Source organism: Phalacrocorax aristotelis, chromosome 3 (assembly GCF_949628215.1).
Source record: "Phalacrocorax aristotelis chromosome 3, bGulAri2.1, whole genome shotgun sequence".
Classification (NCBI taxonomy): domain Eukaryota; kingdom Metazoa; phylum Chordata; class Aves; order Suliformes; family Phalacrocoracidae; genus Phalacrocorax; species Phalacrocorax aristotelis.
Window position 1 is genome coordinate 18,452,447 of NC_134278.1, and position 20,928 is coordinate 18,473,374.

Below are 20,928 nucleotides of genomic sequence, written 5' to 3' on the forward strand. Positions count from 1 at the left end.
TGGATAGAGGGAGAGGAATCTGTTGTTTGCAGAGGGAAAAAGGTGGGTGATAAGTCTATAGTAAAACTTTTTAAAGTAGGAAGAGGGATTTGGGCAGAACAGGAGAAAGGGGAATCCAGAATCTTACTACTACTCTCTCATAAGTCGTGCTGTTGAAAGGTAGGTGAAGAACTCATGGTGAGTCGATAGGTGTATCTTATATGATGTATATACATAGAACATATTTGTATGGCACCCTGGGCTGTCCTTTTATTTGGAGGCTGTCAGTATAGACTATACACAAATTTGCCATTGGACTGGGTTGGAATTCTCTGGCTTGGGTGGAGGATGTGTAGCTTATAAAGGCTCCATTGTCCTCATCTCAAGTGTGCAGAAAGCATCTTGATGACGTTTTCCATGCTAGTGTTGAACCATTCCTGACAAGGTCCTAAGACAACCAAATGCACAGCAACAAATGTCTGGGAGAACCTGAAAATATTGGTGCACGCTCTTTAGGAGTGAAATGGTCAAAAGGGCATAAGCACAAGGCAAGAATTCTCGGTTGAAGTTAGTTAGGTTGGCTTGAGGTGCATATATTGGTATTTTCCTTCATATAAGAAGATATGTTCATCCTTTTTAGTTACATAAGGAGGAAGGTGCCAGAGATTTGAAATACATTGGCAATATAAGCATGGCTGGTGAAGACAACGTATGCAACTGGCCTACAATGATGAAGCATCACTCTACAATTATTATAAACCTAGATAGATTCAACGAAGACTGCGGGGGAAGTGTGTTCTGTTGATAGTCTTGGAGCGGCTGGATATGGTATTCTTATGGAACATGGCAATGATGCCTGAGTTGTCATAAATCTTGTCAAGGATGAAGCAGATGGAGAGCAGCCTTGCAGAAGCTCCTTGATAATGACAGCAATAAAAGATTTACTAATTTGGAACTGTAAAAACTCAGCTCCATAAGTGTCTGATATAACCACTTTAGTGAAGTTAATGACCCTAATAAGATAGGGTCCAGAAAATAGTGTGCTGCTGCTCTAGAGCTGTCACCAGCTCCTGGCAAAGGGCCAGCTAGGTGGCCTTTTGCAGGCTGAAATCAGCAGCCTTCTGTCTATTGGAAGATGTGGTTTCATGTGTGAGTGCTCATGATATACACCCCAGACAAGTTAAAGAAAGATGACTTGGTCTTGGTATGATGACCTACAGTGTTTAGACCATTCTTCTGTACTACAGAGGAGCTGAGAAGCTTTTCACAATCATTCTGGTCATGATGTCATGGCTTATAAGAAAAGCCTACATCTTGGTGATCCTGCCATGATCCAATCCTCCTCCTCTCTCCATCCCCATCCTCCTAAGCTGTCGCTACTCACTTTTTTGCTACCACAACAAGATTATTATGAATGCTGAGATCCCAGACTTCTTCTTGGTGCAGGTGGTACACAAGGTGTGGATGAGTCCAGGATGCTGAATTCTGAAAGGGCTGTGGGGTGGTGGGTGCTGTGCCTGCAGGCAGCCCATGCTCTGTGAAGTGTGGACATAGTGGGACATACTGGAGGTTCCCTAAAGGTCTGCAGTAAAGAAGTAAACAGAGCAGATTGGGAAGGGATGTCCTTGTTGGGATAGTCCTTGGAAAAAGGCTGTGTAGCCTATAAGCATTTTCAAAAGTCTGATCTTTCTTTATATCTGGTAAAAAAGAAACTGGGGGTGGGGGAGGATGTTAAAAGAGTTGTATCTCTCTTCAAGTGTTTAAAATAAAAATAAAAATGAATGGCATAAAATGTTATTTCTCAAGTTCAGCTGACTTAGTCTTAGAGAGAACTTCCCTGCTGTCAACTGTGGAGTCAAAGTGGTCATCAACATGATAATGCAATTCCTGAAAGTACCCACTTTGATTTAGATTTTAAAAATAAGGACTGGAAATAAAGTTAAAACCTAAATGAATATATGGTTACTAAATATCCTTGATATCATCAGTAAAAAACTGACTGGATTGCTGATCCCAAAATGTTGTGGTGGATGGAGTTAAATCCAGTTGGCGGCCGCTCAGAAGTGTTGTTCTCCAGGGCTCAGTTTTGGGGCCAGTTCTGTTTAATATCTTCATCAATGATCCAGATGAGGGGATTGAGTGCACCCTCAGTAAGTTTGCAGATGACACCAAGCTGGGTGGAAGTGTTGATCTGCTGGAGGGCAGGAAGGCCCTACAGAGGGACCTGGACAGGCTGGATCATTGGGCTGGAGCCAACGGTATGAGATTCAACAAGTCCAAGTGCGGGGTCCTGCATTTGGGTCACAACAACCCCATGCAACGCTACAGGCTTGGGGTAGAGGGGCTGGAAAGCTGCCCAGTGGAAAAGGAACTGGGGGTGTTGGTCAAAAGCCATTTGAATATGAATCTTCAGTGTGCCCAGATGGCCAAGAAGGCCAACAGCCTCCTGGCTTGTATCAGGAATAACGAGGCCAGCAGGAGCAGGGAAGTGATCGTGCCCCTGTACTCGGCCCTGGTGAGGCCGCACATCAAATACTGTGTTCAGTTTTGGACCCCTTGCTACATGAAAGATATTGAGGTGCTGGAGCGTGTCCGCAGAAGGGCAACAAGACTGGTGAAGGGTCTGGAGAACAAGTCTTATGAGGAGCGGCTGAGGGAGCTGGGGTTGTTTAGCCTGGAGAAGAGGAGGCTGAGGGGGAGACCTTATCGTGCTCTACAACTACCTGAAAGGAGGTTGTAGTGAGGTGGGTGTTGGTCTCTTCTCCCAAGTTTCTAGCAATAGGACAAGAGGAAATGGCCTCAAGTTGCATGACAGGAGGTTTAGTTTGGATATTAGGAAAAGTTCTTCACTGAAACTGTTGTCAAACATTGGAACAGGCTGTGCAGGGAAGTGGCTGAGTCACCATCCCTGGAGGTATTTAAAAGATGTGTAGGTGTGGTGCTTAGGGACACGGTATAGTAGTGGACTTGGCCATGTTAGGTTTGCAGTTGGACTTGACGATCTTAAATTTCTTTTCCAACCTATATGATTCTATGATTCTATCTTGTTATTGATTTAAAATTCCTGTGAATACAGACTATCTCTCAATTTTCAGTAGCCTTTGAATTCTGACTAAAAAATTTGCAAACTCTAGGTCATGAATTCCTGTAAAATAATATTTTTTGAGCCATAGCAAGAGTATTTTTTACCATATCAGAGACTTATCCTCATTGTCTTTAAAATTTTTATAGTATAATATAAAAAATGACCAGTCATCTAATAAAACAGCATATCTTATTCTTACATTTTCTGTTACTACTTATCAGATTCAGTCTGTGTGCAATACAGAAAACAGACCGCTACTGAAAGAAAGAACAAAAGGCAAATCATTGTAAAATCTGAACTGCCAGAATTAGGCCGTCATGTTACAAAGTGGTAATTCTTTCTGACAGCCTCAGCTGTACCAATCATGACATTCAGCAAATTAGCCAGGCCAAGAACAAATAAAAAGAAGAAACAGGTGTGAAACCAACTTCCTGCCTCCCAGGATAAATACATTGTACATTGAAGGGCAATGCACCTGCACTATTGTTTCTAGGGGTGTAGGGGGGGAAGATTTTAAGTGCAAATACACTTGAGACTTGATAAAGACAAGAGACTTCTCTATAATTTGAGTGTAAACGGGCATTTTCTTTCATGATAATTTATAAGAAGTTAACTCTTTGAGGAGACATTTTAAACTGTAGTTTGAACAAATGATTGCTCTGCAAGGGAAGATAAAATGAGGCTAAACAAAAAGGCTTTTCTGTGCTTGCCAGAAAAGTGGGGGGGACATCACCATTTCCTTACTGAATATGACCTTGCTTCTTAAAGTCACCCTCCTGGCTGGAAGCATTCAGCACCTCAGTGGGCTGCCGATGGGGTTAGGAGAAGGAGCCCACTGCCATCATCCTGCTCAGCCTTTGAAGAAATCCCTTCCCAACCAGGTGATGTACAGGGTGCTGTGCTGCCTGTGTTTATTTGCAGGAACCAGAAGAGATGTAGAAAAGTAGGAGACAAGAGTCTGCACACCTTAGTGGGATAATTTTGTTGTTCTGTGCTTAAATTCTGCTCCTGCCTTGGTGCTTGGGGGCATTTGTTTCATGATTATTGCAATGGGCTGGCAAAGGAATGGGAAGAGGAGAGACTGTGATTTAAATCTGATCGCCTCATTTCTACAAGCCAAATCTCATGCATTAGTGAGACTGCTTTCTTGGATATTTTTTCTGCTGGTACAGATATGGCTTTCAGAGGCATATTTTAATAAACTCATCTCTGCACACATGGAGATGCAGACCAATAGCATGGCTGGAAGGCTGGTATCCCTGATATTCATGGTTGCTATAGAAAGGGGCAACGAGTAAGAGGATTCAGCCTCTGTTGAGGATTAGGGGCTTCTTTTTTTGTCCCTAATACACAGAGTTTGGAATATCTGCATTTTCCCCTGCTTTAGGGGAAATGGGACAGATCAGGAGTAACACACTGTGTAGACGTTTCTTAAGGGGTAGTTGCAGGACAGCTGTGAAACGGTTCCTAGTTTTCCTAGGACAGCTGCTGAGCAAACACATACCACTGCCTTGTGGGGCAGGAGCTCTTCCCCGGCTCTCTGGGAGAGACTGACACCTGCAACAAGCACTGTTATACAGCAACACCTGTGCCTGAGGAAGTGCAATGGGGAAAATTTCTGTCATTCTCATGAATCCCTGGAAAAAGGACAGGAAACAGTGGTTTCAGAGTTATGGGAATCAGAGAGGGTGCAATATAGGTAGACAAGGAGGTTTCTTGTGTCAACCTCAGATTGTCCCCAGATTTGTTTGTAACATCATATACAAGTTCTGCTTGGTTTTGTTTGGTGCCTGGTTCATGGTGACTTTCGGTGACATTATTCTAACTGAGAAGGTCCGAGCAAGCCCAGCTCCTCACACATTCTGAACAAAGACTAGTGAAATAGGAGAATGAAACTATTTTATATAAGTTTCTGTTCACACAGTGTAGTTTTGCTAAGTAAGAATTTCTGTGCAGGCTCTCAGGATGTTTTATTAAAGTAAACGGTGCCCCCTGGCAGATGGGTATCACCTCCACCTTCCACTGCAGCCCTGTCATCCTTACCTATGAGGTTAACCCTGTGACAAAATTCTCTGGGAAAAGGGTACCTGTGCACCCTTTATGTCATACGAACCTGCCATTTATCTGAAGCAATTTAGGGCCAGAGAAAGCAAGCTGTTTCCATATTAAGGTAAAAGTAGTCTTCGATGCAGTAGGTGGAGGAGCTAATACAGGCATCACTAGTAATCAATACTATCACTTGATTATGTTATAGAGTGATGGAAAGCTAAGGAATCAAGATCCACATGACAGTACAGCTACTGCAGCAGTCTCCTCTAGCTAGGGAGCAGAATCACAAATGAAGAGACTGTAATAGCTTTACTTAAGTATTACTCAGAATGAGTTGTTCGCTTGCAGTGAAGATCAGTGCTTGACTGCACGTGACTTTTTATTTATTTATGATTTTATTCTGTGTGAAATATGACAAAAAGAAGACTTACTGAAATTCTGTGAGTGAGCACAAGCACTTACATGGTTTTAACATCTGTCACTGCGCACAACTGATAATGGTGACTGCTATTATGGCATCTTCCTCCCCTCTGCACAAGGCCATCTGGGATTTGTGTTATGTAAGAGGATTAGCATTTTTGCTTTCCTCTGTTATTTAAAGTATTTCTTAGAACTAGTTTTTGAATAATAATAACAACAATAATAATCGGGCTGTTTTTTTGTGGAGCTTTCTGAAAGAAAAAGTCAGGAATGCTAAAGCTACTGCTCTTAAGTTGAACACCTGGTCTCGCCATTTGGGTTTGAATGGGAGTCACTTGAAACAGGATTTTTCAAGCTGTGGTGGATAGGGCTGATGGAAGGCTGGTATCACTAGATGAAATGAAGGATAAAGCATAAATTATCATGAGTGGATCAGTTCCAGCAAGGAAACAATTGTGATTTCCTTTTCCTCCTCTCAGACCTGATTATTCATCACATTGTTTTTAGGGAAAACCTCTGCTTCAATTCCTATCTCATAAAATCATAGTATTGGCTGGTAACATTTCCTGTTAAGAAAACCTGGCTGGGGTTTTTTATATGTTTACAAAAATTGAATTATTTGGGCTGAAATTTCTCATATTGAATGCCTTCTTAAGACGGAGAATTTTGAAAAGTTCTATCAAAATATCTGGTTATTTTTCAGAACTTGCTAAAGCAAAAATACATAATTTTACCATGAAAAAATCTAGTGCTTTAGGAATGTCACTCCAATTCACATAAGCTGGAGCTAAAATTATTGTAAGGCAGGACTGGGGAAAGAGGGCTGGTAAGAAGAGAGGTGGTTTTTGATCTGTGGCAATTCCTGTGTTTACAAAAACTTTTCAAATTTAGCCGGAAATGTATATTTGAAAAACGTCAGTGTGATGGAACCCTAATGTAGACACAGCTTTGAGGTTTTGATCTTCATCTTTTCCTTAGAGTGAACACACTAAGGTTAAAAAAAAATAAAAAGGGAGGGGTAAATTCTGTTACTAGACTTTATTTGAACAAAGACCGTAATAATTAACTTTTCTGACCGGAGAAACTGGGACAAGGTGGAAAAAAAGTAAGAAGGGTGATATACAAATCCCACTCTGCGCAGCAAGTTCAGAGACTCCCACTAGAAAAATCTTAGACTGCAGGTAAAGACTCTAAGAACTCCGTAGGTAGTATCTGTGCTCCAGTCACTCACGCATCATGACAAACCCATGCATAAGAAACCTCAGCAGTAGGGCTTACTATAGACCAGGTATAAGCAGGACTTTTTTTTTTTTTTTTTTTTGTAAATGCTGCTCTCCTGCTGGTGTGGGAGCAGTCTGGTAAAAGAAATAAGGAAGCAGTCATGACTTCTGGAGGGGGTGCTGGAGCTACAACTGAGCAAAGAAGAATGGTTGAGTGAAGACAGGTCATTTGGGCCTGGGAGCTCAGTACTAGCATTAGAATCCTAGTGCTGGAGCTTGGATGGGAAACTTGCAGTCGAAGCAGCGATTGAGTGGAGCCAGAGACAGTAACTGAAACTGGCTGAGGTTGGAGACTCGTGCTGGAACAAGGTGCATGGGCAGGGAGACAGAGGAGAGCTAGAAATGGCCGTCAGTGCTGTGTGCATCAACATTTACTCGCTTCAAGTCTGCAGCAAAGCCAGAGAATCTTTAGACCTACCGTTTGTCTGCTGCCAGCAATTTTCGTGAAACCTCTAGCAGATTTGTTGCTATTAACGGTAAGTACATCAGACTGACTTTGCTGCGTCAGACCACCTAACCCAATATCCTGTCTCCTCCAGAAGCCAGCAGTAAATGCCTATGGAAGAGGACAAGAACAGACCCACAAAGTGTAAGTCAATGTGTTCTCAGTTACCACAGTTTTTTCACATAGTCTCTGCAGTAGATATAAAGTTTTCAAGTAGCTGCTGACTCACAGCAAAGTCAAAATAGTGTCACATGATGGCTTTGCTTTCTTTTCAGCTAGCTTTGTTGAAAAGCATTAGGAAACCACACGTGAAAGCAGCTGTGCTGACAGTTTGTGCTGAAGCACAGGCGAGAGGCATTCTGACTTGCTGCTTCTCCCCAGGCCTGCCTCTGACCCGTAGCTGCACGATCACGTTTGTTTTCCAGGAGGTCTCACTCCCCCTCAGTGAACTCATGCAATGGACGGGCCTGCTGTCTGCCATGGCTGTGGCCAAAGTTAGAAGCTAGGAATAGAGAGAAAGAGTATATCAGTGGCATTTTCCCTGGGTGATTGGACTCTGTCATTCCCCCAAAGACCTGCAAGGCTAGGGGAGTCATTTAAAAGTAGCCCTTTAAGTATGGTGACTGTCAGTTAGACTAATCTCACCTTACCGTAGATGTCTAAGGATCTAGATGTCTAAATCTCAGTCAGTCATTACTGGCACCTGTTTGAATCAATGAATGCAGACAACTTCAGTGAATCTCTGTCTCTAACCTACCTTAGGATTAAATTAATTTGGGGATTATTATTTCTCTCTAGGGATTGTAACAGGGATCTGAGACTCAGGGCAGATGAATGGTACCTCACCTCGCTTTTTTACCTGCTTGGGACTCTTATGTGCCAAAAATATTGAATTATCATTAGCTTGTTCCCTTAGATAAAGATGGACAAAAGGATTGAAGTAAGGAGCTTGAAGGAATGAGGATAAGGAAGTAAGGAAGCAAGGACGGTAAAATATATATCAAACAGCTGTACGTTGAGTGATTCCTGTCCATCCTACATGCTGAGAAGTTAACTTTTGCAACTGTAATCCTTGGTTTATGGTCATAAACCATATGGTTTAGAATCATAAGCTCCTTGGTTTATGACTATATAAATAAACCTGTATAAAGTAAGTATAAAACTACCTGGACAAAATTAGCCATAGTTTTATTTTTAATCCTTCCAGTGTTGAAAAAATAATCTACTAGCAACATGTGTACATACTGTCCAAGGTGAATTGCTTTATTTGTACAGTCGCCTCTCTTTTCTAACATGACTCTTATCTCAGGTGGAGACTGAAGAATACCCTGGTGATCCAGCTTCACTCCCTACATCATGGTCTCACAGGCAAGCGTGCTAAACTTCAGGATACTTTCTGTCTTAGTAGGTATAGTACTTTTCATAAATGTTAAAATAGAAAAAGTAGATTGTAAACAAGGTAGAAGGACAGACACAGTAAATTAAATGATTTCGGGATTCAGTATATACAAGGTATAGATTCTGCCTTGAATCTGTTAGAACAGAAATCTGGATCCAGAACTGCCCAGAGCAATTTTGGTGAGTGCAAACGTGTGGCTTCTCTCATTTAGGTTTCTTCCACACGAAACCTGAATCTCAGTTTCCTTCAGATGCAGCTTGAAAACAGTTATAAAAAAATAATTTACAGTAAGAAGAAATTCTTGATTTCCAGCTAGACAAGAAAGTAATTCTTCATAAAGTAAAGATTCTGGTCATGCAGGTACCAAAGGTTTTAAGAAAATTTTTGTCTTACATTCATGTCAACCAGCCAGTTTTTTTTTCACACCCACTAAGTCTCCAATCTCCAACTATGTTTTGCCAGTGCAGCAATCAACATTTTAAACAGAAGCTGTAATAGAATCTGACTGAGGTGAACAGAGAAAAAAAGAAAAGAAAAACAAAAAAAGAGAAATTGATTTTAACAGCACAGCAGATAGCAAAGGAATGTTATCCTTACTTGCATTGTTTAGGCAGACATGCAGTTCAGTAATACCTCCCTCTTCCCACCCGCACTTTCTTGGAACTGAGTCACAATTCCTATTGGGCCTCAGATTTCAATTCTGTGCACTGCAGAATTACATGATTTTTTCTGCACAGTGTTCTCAATATGAAACTTTTGCTCTGTGAAACTTCCAAATTCTGTCTCCATGCTGGTGGAGTCATTCTGCATTGTGTTCCTGGTTGAATGCCTGAGAACAACCATATTCCTAGCTGAGAACAAGACTGCAAGGAAGCTAATCCTTTCATGTATGTATGTTCCTGCTTTCTCATTTGGACATAGTGAGTATTGTTAAGAATCTTGGCACTGCTCTTTGCCTTGACTTTCCATGCAAATCCATGTGCCAGATGTCATCAGAGAGTTTTTTCCAGCTGTGCATTTTTCCTGGTATACTAGTAGACCATTATAACAATGTGGTCATAATGTGGGGTAGTGGAGTTTGGTCATTATAGCTCCAGAAGCCCATCATAGCATTTTTCAGTATGGATTTGAAAGAAGTTTTTATTGCCCCTCCCCATCCTCAACAGGCTTCTTTTCCTTATAATCACACCACAAACAGTAAGGTCAGCAAAAAGATATGAGGGAGTTTTAACAAGAGATTTCTCTGAGAATATATTCCAGTCTATAAATACATGAAACTTTGCATTTCTTGCTGTGAATGTGCTGCAGGGCTGAAGCCCAACTGCTTTTGCTGAGGTCTGGACATAAATGCTAATATTTTTCTTAACATTTTGCAAGAGACCATTGTCCAAATGCATTGTCCAAATAAGCCACAGGAGATATTAGTGTGCAATCTGGTGAATTTTAGCATATAGCTAGCATGCTAATATTGTATTTTAACATGGACACTTATAAATTTTTGGAAGCTAAGCTTTCTTTTATAGGAGGAAAAAGAAAAGTATATAGTATTATGGGTAAGGGGTTTCTTTTAAAACAGAAAGATATCCTTGGAAACATAGCCAGATGTAAAACAATGACTGGGGCTGAAAATTTTTCACTGATTTTTTTCCCTAAAGATCACACATAGGTTATTTACTGTCCCCTCTGCAGCTGGTCAGGGTTGTGATTTTCAGCCTGTGAAAACCATTACATTACTAGGTCTTTTTTGTAAGACCTAGCTCTCAACTAAAATCTGTGTGCTATGTTTGTGTGAGGAGTGGGAAGTGCAGGGGCTAAAGGAATGATTAAAAAAAAAAGTTTTTTTTTTTGTCAGTTTGTAAATACGTCAAAATAACCTTGAAAACTTGAACTCAGTTATGGTCCAAAAACATCTAGTCTATTAATACAAGAAACCAGTATCTTGCCTGATTTTTCTTTTCTTATTTCACTAATATGAAATGTTTTCATTTTGTTCTGAAATCTTTCTTTTTCCAGTTTTGACGAGCTAACCCTTACTGCTGAGAGATGTTTAAGCATTTTTTACCAAAAAAAGGATGAATTACAACACCTTGCTATCAGACAAGCAATAAAATTGCTTGCAAGCCTGTATCTAAAATTGGGGTTGCAGGATACAAAAATCTTCTAGTATCTAAACCCCCATTTTTAGTGGAAAATAACAAACTCATTAATTTCTTTTGGTGTTATAAAGATCCATTTTGTATTGTGTCTGGCATTCTGCATTAATCAGGCTATAAAATTTCACCTGTATATCCCTCTAGAAAACCACATTATTGAAACATAACTTCCATGTAGTTTTGATTTCAAGATATTGACATATAGTTGATTCTTCATTTGGTATTTTATTTGTGTGATTATTTGTTCTCCGCCGAAAAATTTGTGTATGATTTCAAACTAAATTCTCTGATATGGGCTGCCAGCTGTTGGTTCTTGTTTTGCCTTTCTTCTCTAGATAAATAGAAATAGATTTTCAAATTTAAAGTATACCTGAAATTTAAGGAATAATGAAATGAAGATACCCTGGAACTTGAGCAATACAGCAATGTATTTCTGCATAGCATTCAGGTCATCTCTCATTCCTTCTGAGAAATGAAGGAGACTAAACTCTTGAATGAATTCGCTGCAGACTTAAAAGTATAGTGATCGTACTTATCTAGAATGTCCTACTGTTACCTTACAGTCCTATAGATAATATGAAACCCAGAAATTGATGCAGTATCAGTCAATTAGTTTTGTCTTGTTTTCCAAGGTAAAATAAATCCTCTAATTTACTTATGACATCACTTTCGTACATCAAATTATTTCACTGGTTTTTGGTATATTGATTCCTAATATATGTAAAATTTTCCCTTTTTTTTTAAATATCAGAAAGTTAAATCAGAAATCCCAAATATATTAGTGATCTATACTTCATTTATGCAATTGTCTGTATCAGCCAAACAATAATCTCAGTCAAGTCGTGGAATCCCTTTTGCTCTCATATATTGTCTTCCGTGAAAATATGTTGACATAAAATCATAAATATGATATACCTATGAATTAATTCCACCTCATTTGTATCCACATATGTTTTCATTATTTAGCCCAGAATTAGATTCAGGCCAGCTAGCTTGTGCTTATTCAGGTCATTTCATTTGCCCTTTTAAATATGGTCCCAACCTTTTCACTTACAATTTCTCTGCTCTTCAATGATGCAACAAAACCCGACAAAGCCAGAAGTTGTTTTCCTGGCTCTTTCAGGACTCTTGGTTGCAGGATTAAATTGATAGACCCAGATTTAATCCTGCAATCAAGTGGTTTTTCGGTCACATGCTGTATAAGTTCTTCCAACTTTGCTCCAGACAAATCCTAAGTTTGTTCATTGTCTTTTCTGCCTTACTAACAGCTAGTGGAAAACATTTTTCAACAGCTAGTAATCTAACCATTCGAGAAAAATTAGCAGGTGGACACAGACAAGCAGACAGAGGCAAAGCACAAGGAAACCACATTAGGTCACCAGGGGAGATGATGATCTTGGCACATTGGCTGACACTGGCAGGCATCATGGCAAAGGAGAATTTTAAGACGGATTTGAAGGGCAATAAGTAACAGAAGAAATCTGCGTCCCTGACTAAGCATTTGCTGCCTGGTATACTGGGGCAGATGGCACCTACCTAAAGCATCAAAGAAATAGAAATTGAGACATGGAAGGGGCAGAACCAGTCCTTGTCGCCTCATCATCAAGTTGTGGGTAGTATCATTTTTGTCGAACCACTTAGCAACATGCTAGCTGACAAAGTTTTGGGTTGGTTTTTTTTTTTTCAAAATAAGTTTAAACCTCCTCCTCTTGTACAATTAGCATTTTTCAAGTGGAGCTGAGTTAGTTGAAGCAGATGGTTTATCTTTTTTGGTAGTGCTTCTAGTTGGACAAATGAGACTTATATCATTTCTACATCTTCCTCTCTCTTGCAGTGCCTACAAAGTCATTCCACATTTTACGCACTGTGTTTTGACTTATTTAATGCAGACATACTTTCCCTGCAGTAAACATGATTACCCAAATACTTTAACTAGAGAGCTTCTGCTTTCCTCTCTGGTATAATTAGTCACACTGCACTCACACTGCATTTAAAGGGGGGGAAAAAACCCACACATGGAGCATCTTGCAAATGTGCCTATAATCCCATACAGCTGCTTTCTTCACTTTATTCTTTTTTGACTGCCTATAGAACAAAATTGCTGCAGCTGGGCAGCAAACTGAGCAAAGTTGCAAAGACACCTCTCCTTTCTTTTCTTTGTGGAACCCACCAGTTCAGGTGTCAAGGGATAGCTCTTGATTAGCAATAGCTTAACATGGGGCTAAGTTTTCTTGGATTCTAGCATTGAATAACTTGGCAGGATTTCTATTAGGTTTGAATTTCAAAGCCAAAAGAGTGATCTGAGATCGCATACTGGCAGTTCCACAGTGGTAATTTCCATGTTAAAAGAATACTTATCACCAGCACCACAGCGAAAGAGGCAGCTTTACACAGAAAGGGCCTCTTGTGAAATTAATTTGGTGTTTATTTTATTAAGAATCCGTTTCCAAATGTGGGTTTTTTTTTCTTTCTTATAAAGAAGACTGTTTCTAATTCTGCTGATATTTTTAAGACAAAGATTTTGTTGTTTAAAAAATGTTCACAAAAAATTCTACTGAAAGTGTTTTTCATTTATGTGGCCAGTGTGCTTTTTATTCCCACTTGCTAGAAATGGAGCTGGAGATGGAAAAGGAAATTACTGTGTAGATTAAATAAGATACTGGCTTGATCAGTTTGGCCAGTCTAAGTTCAGCAGAAGGCTTGCTTGAAAGATTATTGAAGGACTTACCGTTGTTAAGATTAAAAGAATAACCTGCTTGACAACATAACTTGTGGCTAAGGAAGGAAAGGTGCATTTCTTAAAATAAAACAAACAAACCAACAAGCGCATAAAAGGTTTAAGAAAACCATTGCCATAAACAATATGGTTTTCTTACTAAAGCACTGGCATAAAGAATAGAATACCAGGTGAGATTCACGTAGCCATCTATAGAGAGTAAAATGTATCTGAGCTGGTAGTTGTCTAGAATCCTTTTGCTGCTGGTAGAAAGAAATGGGCATTCCCGGGTCTGTTTCATCTAATCTAAAAGTAGGTATCTGAAATAAGTTAGCTAAACAATGTCCTATTCTCTGCTTATTTCTGTCTATTAACTATAAATGAACTTCGGGCAACTTGTTCAGATGTAGGCATCTAAAGTCAACTGAGATTAATTCCACCCTTTGGTTTAGCTTTCCTCTAACATTAACTTGCTATGTTGCCTTCATCAAATCACACCCACTCAATGTCTGGTCTGTTTGGACAGAGACCTCTTCTGACGCAAGGCAGTCTTGTCCTGTGTGCTGATACAGTACTCAGTTCCCACAGGAGAGACGGGAGAGTTTAGAATTCTTGGAAGAGTTAATGTACTCTAAGGAAGCAGCAATCAACAGACATTATCTTGTGATCACAAACACAGGAGCAGTACCTTCGATGGACATGTTAAAGAAAGGGTAAAAGCTTCTCCATCTGTTGCAATCAGTGAGGGGACTGAGTCGAAAGCATCCTAACACAGAACGCTCTTTAAGCAACATTTCTCCTCTACAAAAAAAGAAAAAGGAAAAAAGACTCAAACCTGGCTTATATCATGCCTTCTTCAAGCTCTGAAAATAAAATCATCCATATCTGACTGCATTTGCCAGTGCATATGTAATACCTGATGGCACAGTTAAAAACAGACCACCTTTTAGAGTAATATAGATTACTGCAACATATATATTAAAGCCTTTTCACTTCTGAGGTGAATATTAATATTGAACTGTTGATAAAATAAAGCAATAAGCTGGGCAAAATATGCAAGGAGCTAAGTAGCTCTTCAGTTGTTACAGGAGATCATTTCATGCACCGAGAAAGGATCGCATGAAATGGCAAAAGCAGAAATGAAAGTGTAGAAGGAAGAAGGCAGTAGGATTGGGACTGTCAGCTCAAGAAGATAGAGCTCTGAGAAGCGGGATCTGAGAAACAGTCAGTGACTGAGTCCATTGCATCATTAAAAAAGAAAACCTAACATATGATAGATAAATAAATGAGCTTGAGAGTTTCTGACTGAGGAAGGAGATCGCAAAGTTTCTGAACTACCCTCTTGTCGTTTAAACAAAGGATATTTTTCATATATTCTTTTGTTTTTAGAAGACAGTGCAGCTATAAGAAATGCATAGCTATGGTACAGATGAATGTTTTTATATACAGTATTCAAAAAGATAATTGCTAATACATTTAGAAGATAAAAATTTGATTCATTTAAAAGAACTGTATTCAGAAGATGGCAAATGATTATTTTATTAGTACAATTTTATTAGTAGAGTTTTACTCTTATAATTGTTATTTTCCTCCCCACCTGGCTCATTCTTATAGTCTTCCTCTGCTTGTCTATTTTGGATTTTAATTTCTTTAATTTAAAATAAGGTATCTGTTCATTCTCCACATTTTCTTCAAAGCAGAACATAAATCAAACAAACATTAGGACTGAACTCTCGACCCAATGCTGTAAAAGAAGATTCATAATTAGGCAAAGTTAGTTTGTCACTGCATGTAAACAAGTTGAATAACTTCATTATTTTCAAGTTTTGCCCCTGCATTAAAATAATTCACACTACTTCAGGGAAATGACACCTGCTAATTAACCACAAGCAGACAAAGCACTTTAACAGCCATAATCAGTCATTTTCTCCTGCAGTTTTAAAAAGATTATAAAAAAAAAAGAAGAAAAGATCAAAAATTTGGTGTCAAGATGTTTTCATGAATCGTCCTCTTGAGGAAACCTTACTGCTTGAAGTACACTGAACTATAGTAAGTCACACATCTGTTCTGAATAGGAATTGAGTAAAGACACATATATACCCCATTGTATTTTACAGAAATGCATGTCTGGGACAGTGAAGTGACTTAGCTCCAACTAAAGTAGATATTTAAAGTGGTCAGTATGTATAGTCAATATGTATTTCTTGGATGACTCATCTTATTCCTAAAGGAGGTTTCTATAGTAATGAACCAGTAACTTCCCTAGTTCCCTCCCTGTCCATTGACAAACCTTGCCTTTGATGTACACATCAGCATTGTAGATGTCTGAAGTTAAGCTGTATGAATCACAACCCAACAATCCTGTCCCCAAATAATTTGTAATCAACATACACAAGAGGAATAAAGTATTAGCAAAAGGAAATATTATCCCTATTTTACAGTGAGAAGATGAAGAATGGAAAATAAATCTCTTACACAAACGTTCACTGAAAGTATGTAATGGAATGAGAACCTAACACCAAACTACTGGAGTCCTGGTTCAGGAAACTAGTTATGCTTTTTTCCCCTCTACTTTCATATTCTAAGACACTGCAGAATTGTTCTTTCAACTGTATTTTTAAGAGTTCCTGTAAATCCCAATTTCTCAATTAATTTGCAGTAATTTTCAAAATACTCTACGTGTCCTGGTGGGCTACTGCATTAACCAAGACCGTGCTGATATTCTCCAGAATTGAGTGAAAAAGTTAAAATGAGATCAATAATCTTTGCTAGGAACAGCAAAGCCTTCAAGCCTTCGAGCTGTTTTTTCATTTGCTCAATACCTATGTTGGGTTGGAGAGAGCTGCTTCCTGGGGCATACTAGGAAGAAAAATCTTAATGCTAAAAGTGGAAGACACACAAGAAAATGGTTTCACAGTAATTAGTAGTTGGCAAGCTAAATATAAAACCACAAAAAACAGATAATACAGTCTCAGTTCTACAGTAGTATGGAGAGGAAAATGAGCTCTGGGGAAAAGTGCTGAAACATAGGGAAAGAAATTATGGAAATCCATTTAAGACACTGGGATTGTGAATGGTCTTCACAAAATAAAAGGGGACTCCAAGGACAAAGGAAAAAGTCACAGCCTTTCCAGACATATGCCAAGAGAAGAAAGCATATTTGGTATTTCCATTGTATGAGTGACAACCAGGTAGACACTATTATACGGAGATGGTAAACAGGCTGCAGGGCTGCACAGTCCTCCCATCACATGACTCAGAGCATGTTGGACAACATCTTTAGTCCTGTGTCCCAGCTGGCCATCTCTGGGCATGTGCTGATCCCCATTGTTATTTTTCTAGGCATCTGCATACCTTTTAACAATCCTTGAGCCAAATCAGAGCAGCCTTTTTAAAAAAAATTGTAATTATCTCAACCACAGCTTTGGCTATTGCCACAAAATAATTATATACTTTGATCAGCTTCTGGAAGAGTTTATATGATCTGTTTGCTTGAGATGGCAAGAGTCTGGAAGTTTTCACTAATCATTAAGGAAGGAGCTGCCAGGAAATCTCACTCTGCAGATCATCTAGAGGATTCTTTGTGGCCTCTGCTTTGAGAAATTCTAATATCTCCATTGCAAGGCTTTGTAATTTGGCATGTGATATCTCTACAGGTGAGAGTAGTATATTTCCTTCCTAGGATGAAATTCCACACAGACTGGCTGAGCTATGTAGTGTTGAGCATTGCTGTGCCCTTAGCTTTTCCAGGAAAATGTTAACAATTGCTGCAATCCTAGAACACTCCAGAGAACCCCTTGCAAGATGCTACCAAGAAAACAGCAAGAGAACTGAAGCAAATGGCACTGTTCTGGGAACACTGAAGGGGAAGCCTGGTTGTTGTTTCTGGTAGATGGTGACCCAGCCTTTCTTATCTTCATGTCTTGCAATCATCATGTAGTGTCAAGATGACCACCTCATCCTTGGGCAACTTTCTGTGAAGGGAGCCCCATTGTTGAGGGACAGCGACCTGATGTCCTCGACAGATTTAATACACTGATAGTCTGTGCTGTGGTACTGCATGATCAGGATTTTCTGGTATATAACAGTGTTGAAATCTGCCTTTTCTCTATAAAAATGCATGCAAAAGTATTCCTAAAAGAACATTGCTTAGGCTGCAAAGTCCAAGTCCTGCGGATTTGGGGATCTCCACCCAGCCTTAATTTGGCCCTATCTGTAAATCTATTGAAAGTTCCCACAAAAATCTGACCTTGCCCAGTATTTTTAAGGGATTTCAGAAACAAAATTAGGTACAGTTGCCCATATATTTGGTATTTCCTAATATTTAATTCACTTTACAATCCAAGCAACTTTCCTTTACTGTTGTTTTTTTATTACAGACATATATATGCACACATATATGCTCATATAAATTTATAATACTGAGGGAAAGTAAGCTGTGTTTTCCATTCAGCATGATGAAACTTCTTGATTGACTTGCTTCTCTGTAATTATTCTTGACGAAGGCAGGTAAAATTAAAAGGCTAAGGACCTCACAAACTCTATGCGACACCTGTAATTGCAGTACTTAAGGGTTCTTAAGCACAGTGCAGAAGAATAAAAGGAAACTATCACAACACAAGCACTCTTGGATACATGCTAAGTCTGTTCATTTTTTTCTTAGACCACCAGCTGACCCAGTGAGCAAGTCCTTCCCATCTTTAGAAGAGTCTTCTCTTTAGCCATTCCAGCTGGGAAGGAGCAAGGTTGCATGTTGCCATGGCAGCATTTAGACTGAGAAGGGGTGTTGTGGTTTAACCCCAGCCAGCAACTAAGCACTGCAGGGGGCCAAAGTGGGCCTAACCTGGAATTAGTGACAAGAGCACTCCATTGTGACTGGCCCAGAGGCTCTGTGCATCCTTGGCACAGTATGGTATGAAGCATCCCTTTGGCCAGTTTGGGTCAACTATCCTGGCTATGCTTCCTCCCAGCTTCTTATGCACCTCCTAGCTGACAGAGCATGGGAAACGGAAAAGTCCTTGACTTAGTATAAACACTGCTTAGCAACACTAAGACATCAGGGTGTTATCACATTATTCTCATGCTAAATCCAAAACACAGCACTATACCAGCTACTAGGAAGAAAATTAACTCCGTCCCAGCTGAAATCAGGACACAGTAATAAGTAGAAAAGGTGGCAAAGGTAGCAAAAAATAACAAGTTATAAAGAAGTGGGATTCTGTTTATGTGCAGTTTGGGGGACAGGGTGAGGCCCCCACCCTGATGCCTAGGAGCCCTGGTTGTGAAAGTGTGTTAAACCCGAGGTGTCAGCATGGGAACTGTGGTGATGAGTTATTAACATCTGGGATCCCAAGTGTTTAACAAGATCTCCTGTGTCCAGTCTACTTTTGCCACTACCCGTTTATTACTCAACATCATATAATGCAAGCTGTGGTTCTCTGTGCTCCTCCTTGAGCACTATAAGCTCATGCAATTCCTACAGCGTAGGCAGCCTTGAGTAACAAGTATTACTATGCAACAATAGTTCAGAGAGTCAAAAATATTCCCTTTGATCTCCCTGAATGTTCATCAGAAAATTGTTCCTGGCGTGCTTTGATACAAAGGAAAGAGTTAAGTCCTTACAGGCAAAATCCTGGTGGCAGACAGATTATGCCTAGTTTCCATTTTTAATTCTGCATTTTCCTGTTTTATGTACTTGCACTCAAATGGTTTTGGTTAGATGGTGAAATACAGCACACATTTAAAACAAAAGATGTCTACAGGCTTGCAAACCTACATCAGTAATTGCAGCCAAACAAATCATGCAACTCAAAACCCACCAAAGAGATAGGTTGAAGCTGGAATCACTGAGGACTGTAAAAGTTTAAAGAATTCAAGAAAAATGTTTGTGACATTTTGATATAATGCAGCCATTTGATATATGACCAATGTAGGATCCAATGTGTGGCTGGTAGGCTAGATTCAATCAGGAAGTACAATTAATTGTCTGTGTGAATTATTGTAGCTGTTTATTTCCTCTTCCTTTCTTTTCTGAGAACTCTGCAGTATTTTCTTCACCATGTTATAAGATATTAACTTGTTATGTGGGATGGATAAGCATGGTAGTAATGGGATGGAAATGGGCATGTGTTGCAACACAGCACTTGTGTGTTCTTTTATATAATCAGAAATGTGCTGATTGAGATTTACCTTTCTTTTGGTCATGTTATGAGAGGGAGGTTGATGTGTATAGCCCCTGAGTACTTTGATGTGAGGCTGTATGTTCTCCATTAGCTAAAATGCAGATCACTGCTGCAGGTGGCTGAACAGTGGTTACAACTTAAATTATTTAAGGCTTAATAAATGACATGGCATTTGAAATGTGTCATTGCTAATTTCAAAAAATATTATTGTCTTGATGTCATTCCCACCCACACATGCCTAACTTTGTCCATCTATTTTTTTAATCTTGTTTTTTACCCTAGAGCAATTTTGTCATCCTCTTCAGCTGCCATCTTCACTAAATGATAAAAGGAACATCAGGATATGTAGGCCCGAAGAAGAAATGAAAAATATAACCGAGGTTCTGCTGCAATAAAGAAATAACAGGGCATAATATGGAATAGTTTCTGAACACTCATTTATCTGAATAGCCCACTTATGTCAATCAGATGAGTGATTAAAAGAATAAAAATAAAAACAATGTTTTTTAGAATTAATGTGTTAATTTGGCTTTTAGACCTCATTTGTATCAATTGAATGAAACAATCAGCAATGAGTTCCTTGGGTTTCCGTGAAACTTGCTGACTTGGTTAATTAGAATTAAACTGTCATAGTACTTGCAGAGCACATAGCAGGGACAATGCTTTTCTTGGTGACTATGGGGTCTTCTCCCACCAGAGCTTTATTACCCCTGGTAAAATCTTTTTTGCCCTGCTGGGCAGTGCACGTACTAGCACCAAGATGAGGACACACCACATAAGCAGGCTACTGCGCCTGCCTGCTGAGATCCCACCACCAGAGTTGCCACTGCCCCACAGTTCTCCGAGACAGTAACCCAAACTACCTTAGTGCATTGCTTTGAAACTTATTGCAAATATATTATCCATGCAGGAGGCTGTAATAAGATATCCACCCTACTCCCTGTGCCCTGGTCTCTGTGAGAAGAGCACATTCATTAGAAGGTAGCTGGAGTGCTCCCAAACAGTCACCATGGAGTGCACCTGCCCTGCAGTGTAGATACAGCCAGAGCTGCTGCGCATTTGGAATAGATTTCCTTCACCTAACTCAAGGTGTCAGCTGTTTAAGTCTCAGCAAGTCATACCTGGCCTTTCTAAGAAAACAAAAAGGGCTTACTGTAATATGAAATAAGCAAGCACCTCTAGACTGCAAGTTGAGAAAAGCTGAGAAAAGAAATTTGGGA

The 20,928-nt window shown here is 39.5% G+C and overlaps 1 long non-coding RNA gene across 2 annotated transcripts; it reads left to right on the top strand.

The window, feature by feature from the left end:
• The first annotated feature begins 6,633 nt into the window (after window positions 1–6,633).
• On the top strand, window positions 6,634–20,264 carry LOC142055724 (uncharacterized). 2 transcript variants are annotated; one of them, XR_012660008.1, is made up of 5 exons: window positions 6,634–6,714; window positions 7,353–7,402; window positions 8,568–8,662; window positions 17,467–17,603; window positions 19,991–20,264. It is a non-coding gene; the product is annotated as an uncharacterized LOC142055724 (long non-coding RNA). The 2 variants fall into 2 exon arrangements; XR_012660009.1 differs by lacking the exon at window positions 17,467–17,603 and having other exon boundaries at window positions 19,991–20,255.
• The last annotated feature ends 664 nt before the right edge of the window (window positions 20,265–20,928 follow it).